This window comes from Periplaneta americana, chromosome 11 (genome assembly GCF_040183065.1).
Source record: "Periplaneta americana isolate PAMFEO1 chromosome 11, P.americana_PAMFEO1_priV1, whole genome shotgun sequence".
Classification (NCBI taxonomy): domain Eukaryota; kingdom Metazoa; phylum Arthropoda; class Insecta; order Blattodea; family Blattidae; genus Periplaneta; species Periplaneta americana.
The window spans coordinates 117,147,814-117,155,380 of record NC_091127.1 but is presented as its reverse complement, the minus strand read 5'-3'; positions in this window follow the sequence as shown (position 1 = coordinate 117,155,380).

Genomic DNA, 7,567 nt, shown 5'->3' with positions numbered 1-7,567 from the left:
TGGGAAGGGCATGTAGCATGTATGGGCGAATCCAGAAATGCATATAGAGTGTTAGTTGGGAGGCCAGAGGGAAAAAGACCTTTGGGGAGGCCGAGACGTAGATGGGAGGATAATATTAAAATGGATTTGAGGGAGGTGGGATATGATGGTAGGGACTGGATTAATCTTGCTCAGGATAGGACCAATGACGGGCTTATGTGAGGGCAGCAATGAACCTCTGGGTTCCTTAAAAGCCGTAAGTAAGTAAGTAAGGGACCCAAATTGCTGTTCTTTTTGGTAACCGCATCTGCATTTCCACATCCCTCCATACAGACTTGTTCCATGCAACAGTTACATCCCTCCTATAACTTGTAGTAGACATATTTGTAACAAGTGGAGGGGACTACAACAGTACTTTAGTTACATTGTTTCTTATGTTCACGTTAACACTTGTTTAAAACTTAAAATTTTCTAAGTTGAAACGTTAAAAATGTTATGATTATGAATTTAAAGAGGTACCGGTAATTTACCTTATTCCTCTGATTGAGGTTCTGGCTGATATGTACACCTATTATCAGGCAGTACATCTCACTTGACGATATGTGTCAGAGGAAGAACAATTGTTTGTATGCATCTGAAGTCTGACAACTACATCTACGAAAAACTATTGAAAAGCCTCTAAGCTTACAGAACTCATCTTATCATTACAACAAGGAAATGAAACTATTCGAGATCAATCATCTGCGTTCAAAGGCTGTAAGTTTTAAAAGAGGCGTGTTACAAGGTTCCCCTCTATCATATGCTTTATACAACTTATCAACCGACTACATACTCGAACTTTCAGAGGAAATGGTGGCAAATGAATATGGATTCCCTCTTGCTCCAGGTTCTAAACCTCTAACTGTCTTTGGGTTTGAGAATGACACCATCTGCATTGGAATTATCAAGAATGGCTATTGAAAATTTCAAAGAAATTGGCTTAGAAGTAAATATGTCTAAATGTATGTACATTAATATTGTTAAAGGTGAATTCCAAAGTGGATACTTCAGTACAGACGAGGGTGACACAAAAATGATGTTCACCGGTGAGACAATCCAATAATTAGGTGTAAATTATGAAAATGAGATTGCATTTAATCCTCTAACAGCTATGCAAACATTACATCAAAATTTGGAATTACTCGCAGCTTCACCCCTTCTCCAAGCCGATCAGAAATTCTCTATCTTAAATACTTCGATTTGCCCTACACTCATCTATCCTTTTGAAACTATTCCCCTTCGTCAGATTCCCCAAAAATTTCTAGACGACTCTGACAAAATGATGAAATGCACTTTAAAGGAAATTTTACAACTCCCTGTTGATTTTCCTGACAATATGGTTTACAGCTCCAGAAAATTTAAAGGCTTGGGACTTTTCAGATCTCAATGGGAAGCAGTTCTGCAGCAAATTAATGCTCTGAAAACACTATACAAATCAAATAATCCCTATATTCTAAATACCAGAAGCCCAATAGATGATAGCAAACAGTGCTTAACCAGACTAAATTTAACATGATGATAGTCTCACTAACTCCCGAGACGGATTTCTTGATTCAAGGAAAGTGAGGGCTATGCTAAGAGATCTAGAATTTCAGAAATGGAGCCCGCTTTCTCAAAAAAAGGAAAGGAGTTTCCCTTTTCGCGGAACATCCTGCCACAAACTGGTGGATCACTCATCATGAAGGACTGAGCTGCAGTGAATGGAAGTATGCTATAAAAATGGTCGGTAATGTTGCGGCTGTACGTGCTATTCTTGGAAGATCCATGGACAGTAACTGTTGTCGCCACTGCAACGAGATAGAAACTCTCGCCCACGTTCTTGGATCTTGCTTGCATGGTGACACATTACGCAATGCCAGAAATTACAAAATCAGGTCCGCAATCACTCAAGCTCTTCGCAACATATACCACCTATGAAGAAATTCATGGTCTATCAGAAACAGGAAGCTGTCGGTGTGTTGATAAATTGGCCTTTAACAACACAACAGGCTATATAATAGATCCTACTACCCGCTTCGAATTGAATACAACTCAACCGGAAGATGTCAACAATGAGAAGAATCAAATTTATGGTCCAGCTCTTCCTTATTATTTACATATGTATAAGTTATAAACTATTGAAATTATTGGGTTATTAGTGGGTGCTAGAGGCACGATTACAAAAGAATGTATTAATTTCTGCAAAGAGTTCAATCTTGAATCCTCTTTGGCCAAGACTGTTTCTTCGATAGCTCTAAAATATTCAGTCTATCTTTTGAGAAATCACATATATAAAGTAAATTAATAACACAATAATTCTTCTTCTTCTTCTTCTTTGATTCTACAGCCGGGTTCCAGCCTTTACCACCCCAATGATGCTTCTCCATGTCCTTCGATCTAACACCTTTGTTTTCCATCCTCTAACACCTGCTGCTATTACATCATTTTCCACTTCATCCCATGTTCGCAGTCGTAAGCATTTATCCTTGCAGGGTTGTCTATAATTAATCCGTCCGGCAATAACACAATAATAATTATTATATTTCTCACGAAAACATTTTCATAAAATTGTAGGTACGGTATTTACTAATATTTGTATATTTGGTCCTTCAGGGCAACCCCTATTTTAGGGGAAGTTTGTTTACATAAGTACATGTAGCTAGTCGGTGATGTATGCAATGGAGGGGGAAAGGAACTGGCCACTCTATCTCATTATCTCCTGACCTGATTGCCTCATAAGTGGTGCTTTCTTGGTATCACTTGTGAGGTTCAGATCTACCTTCGGACAGTTGACTAAACAACAATGCACCTTATGACGAACGCAAATGCCGGAAATCAAGACCACCTGCAACAGCAGTAGTTCGAAAGTCACTGAAGATGACACCACACCGGAGTTGAAACGAAACCTGTCTGTCATAAGGCACATTACCTCTTTAAATTCATAACACTTTTAACGTTTCAACTAAGAAAGTTTTAAGTACTTTAGAATATACAGGTAAGTATCAAATAATTTCATCTTGGAAGTATTTATGGCTGCAAACTAAAATCATGTGTTTATCACTAAATACATCTCATAGAAACCAGTGAAGCGAATGAAAATTGTGCTTTCTTGTGTGTTTCATTTCTGTGCGTAAATGCATTCATATTCACTATACAAGAAGAAAAAAACTGTTTTTCTCTGCTAAAATTTACGATCAATTAATACGAAGTGTGCCTATGTACTTACATTGGTTTTGCTTTAAATAATGCAGAAAATTCTCTTGATTTCTGTTCTTTGGTTCAGGGCATAAATTCAAGAAATAACTTACCTCTATTATAGTCAAGTAAATTACCTTGGACGAAATATTTCATAAGCACCTTTGGTTTTAGATCATTCAGTCCAAGGTGCATGCATTCTTTGTTGAGAATGCCTCAGTCGACAATTTTCAGCACAAATTAAAGAAATACCGGCATCTTGTTTTCATTGCATTCAAGTATGTTTCCGTCAATCAAAGAACAAAAATAGGTACCGTAATTAGCATGAGTGCTACCTATTTATGACAAAATTGTTGACGTCACGACATGATGTATTCCAACATGATACTCCATGTCTCAACAGTACTTCTCATACATTTAAATTATGAAGGTTTCAAAACCAGGGTAAAAACTATTCTGCTCCAGTCCATGCCGTTCAAAATCACTAATTTCTTGCATTAAAGCTATGAAGCAAAATACCTACCTTCATTACTGTTGCACATAATTTTTTCTCCAAACAATATTAATAATAATGTAGGACTATCTTGTTTTTACCTAATCTTTGTTAATTTATTTATTTAATGTCTTGTAAACGGAAAATGTATTATATATCTTGTTATTTATTGTGTCTTTTGGTAGTTTTACTATTCTTTGGAAAACTTAAGAGTGTTAAAATTAAATTAATAATAGAAATCAATTAAATTCATACTAGAAATCTTATTTGTGTGTGTGTGTGTATTTTTTGCGTTTGTATTTTTTGATTGTATCTAATGACGAACCTATAATCTGTAATAGATTGTACAGGGAATGAATAAATACAATACAATACAATACAATACAATGCAAGATGTAACATCATAGAAGTTTCTCAGTTTGTCGCACTGGGACTGGAATATTGCTAGCTGTGTTTTGATGGGGGGAGGAGGGGGACTGGTTATAAGTGTTGCCATTCTAACAGTTTTAAACTGATATTATGAATGCGTAATTCTGATTGAGGTTCTGGCTGATATGTACATCTATATTATCAGGCAGTACATCTCATTTGACAGGATGTGCCAGAGGAAAAACAATTGTTTGTATGCATCTGAAGTCTGACTAGTGTAATACGTAGCTAGTCGACGATGTAGGCAGTGGAGGGGGAAAGGAACTAGCCATCCTACCCTATTATCTCCTGGCTTAGTTGTCTCATGAGTGGTGCCTTGTTGGTATTACTTGTAAGGTTCAAACCTGTCTTCGGATAGTTGACTAAACAACAAATTATGAATGCCCATTATTTACAGGATTTGCTGGTTTCATAACATTGATATTATTATTTAACCATTAAAACTGATCCCACTGGGAGGACTTTTATTTGCTTTCAAGTCTCACATTGCCCGGCTGAGAGATTGACTGATGTGAGATCATAACAGGTCACCTGGGACCTATTGCATGAAGCTAAAATTATTGTTTTACTAGAGTCATATTAGTAAATAAGTAAAAAAAAAACTATTGTCAGCGCATTTCGAACTGACAGATCAAGGTCACGTACAAACCACGCACGAGTCACTGAACTGAAAACTGTGAACTGAAGCACTGGTAATCCCTGCTATCCCAGCTGATCCAGGAATGGGGTAACATGCGTGGAAAATGCAGTCCATTGCTTGACCTTTATCCACCATTTCGAAATGCGCTGAGTATAGTTATTACTGTTGCATAAATTTCTATTGGTAAATTTGTCACGACAAGTGACAAGCACTAATAATTACTAATAGTTTAATTTGTTTTACCAACGAATTGTTGCATAAAAATTTGTCATTTGTAAAATAGCAGAATAGTGAGCACGTTTTATACTAAACCTTCCTTTTTTGGTAAACTTTCTTAAAAGTGTAGTAATAATAATATTTTTAATGTAATATGAGTTCATCTTTAAGTAGTGGCAGTGAAGAAGAATTCATATGTAGGGGAAGGAGAAAATTTAGGCGAAGAATAAATATTGACTTTCAAGAGCTCCAATTTAAAGAAAGATTTCGCATGTCTAGAATTAAATTTGAGACTTTGCTTGCTTCTTCAGACCTTATTTACGTCCTACAACTCCGAGGAATTATGCGTTGTTATCTTGCTTTAAAATACAAGTAGCTCTTCATTGGTTAGGGAATGGTGGGCAAAGCTCATATGCAAAGTATAGATAAGTCAACCGTCTGCTCCATAAAGTACAGTACCTAGTGTCTTATACACTGGTCAAAAAAAGTTTTGCATATTGTCATAGAATCCATATTATAAGACCCACATCAGAGAAAAAGTATTGTTTCTTGCCTTTTTACTATCTTTGAAACAAGTTTCATGTGTTTACCTTTTGAAGCACTAAGTCAGTTCAGGACAAGCAACAGATCAAACAAGTTGGTCTATGAGAATGATCGGAGAGGTTGCTGTTTCTTGATGTTTACATTACAATAATGCCACGACACACACTATTAAAAGTAGATCACATTAGAACAATCACTTTAAGACAGCAAGGTATGACACAATGGAGATAGCAGGAATCATAGGTTGTAATCAAAGTGACGTTTATAGAGTACGGAAGAAATTCCAGGAGACTAATTCCATAGCAGACAGACATAGAGCAGGACGACCACATAAAGCGACTGAAGAAGACCGGTATTTCCGTATTTCTGCATAGTGACGCCCTACATCCACTGTATCTCAGTTACAGAGGGACCTTTGCAGAGCTACAGGGGTCACCAGGTCAATTCAAACAGTACGAAATTGACTGCACGATGTAGGATTATGTTCCCGAAGATCTCTAAAGGTTCCTTGGCTCACTCCACAACACAGAGCACAGAGACCATGTTAACTGGACTCGGGAACAACGGAAGCAAACATAATATACAGATGAAGTAAGGACTGGCCTCCATACAGATAACAACAGCATTCATGTGTGGAGATCCAATGATCAACGATACAATGAATTGTTTATGGCTGAACACTACCAGCACCAGTGGTGTAGCGTCAATGTAAGCTAAAAAGCTCAGCTTCCCCAGTTAATAACTCCATAATAAACTGCAGTTTATGAACAAAATTATTTATTAATTTTAATACAATTTATAAGTCCGCCTTAAATGTTGTGATGCGGCAGCTCAGGATGATTTGTGATGCAGCAGTAAACATGAAGCCTGCTCACACCAGCTTCCAATCCTCTCCACAGACTCGTTTCTTTCACGCATTCTTCACGCACCCCAGAGATTTTCCATCCCTTTCTAACTAAACTACCCTGGTTGCAAGGCTTGCAAGAAGCTAGCTTTAGCATTGGAAAGAATTAGCTTCCGAATTATTCCTTTCGTGAGTTATGTTCAGTTGAAGTGTTAGTGTGCACTGTAGCTGATATAATAAATAATGACTAAAATAACAGTTCCTGTAGTCAAAAATAATCTTCTGATAAAGATTTTAACGTTGAATTTTTTACTTGGTTATTTAACGATGCTGTATCAACTACGAGGTTATTTAGCGTCGATGGGATTGGTGATAGCAAGATGGTGTTTGGCGAGATGAGGCCGAGTATTCGCCATAGATTACCTGACATTTGCCTTACGTTTGGGGAAAATCTCGGATAAAACCCAATCAAGTAATCAGCCCAAGCAGAAATCGAACCCGCAACTCCGGATCGGCAGGCAAGCGCTTTAGCCGCCAGAGCTACGCCGGTGGCTTTTAACGTTGATTGAGTAATTTTACTAACACTGTATCTATTGACCGTTAATATTGTGGTTTTTCTAAACATGACAGGGAGTGAGCTAATGTTAAATTATACGTACTGTATGTGTCTATATCTTAGAGATATGTGTGAACCATGAAGTCATATTTTACTACCACTTGAGGTGGTGCCTTATTGGTGTTACTTATGAGGTTCCAACCAATCTTCGGAATGCTGACTTGACATCGACTACTATTTTAAGACTACATTTTTGCAATACATTTCTTCATACATGAAAGACAACTTGAGTTAGCTTCCCCTGCTCAAAATTCCATGCTACGCCACTGACCAGTACCAAGGTGGTTCAGCACTGATCTGGCCAGGAGTCATGTGGGGACGTCGCACACCAACAGTTCACATATAGGGCAGCATGAATGCACAGAAATACAGGGGCAATGTTCTTCGAAACATTGTTACTGGATTTGCACATGATATTGGAGTAGGATTCACGTTCATGGATGATAATGCCCATCCCCACCATGCCAGTGTTGTGAATAGGTAATGTCTTGCAGAGACATGGAATTCATAGGATGAACTGACCAGCAGCTTCTCTGGATATAAACTGTGTAGAACATGCATGGTGCCTTCTGAAAAGATCAATTGCCAATCGTC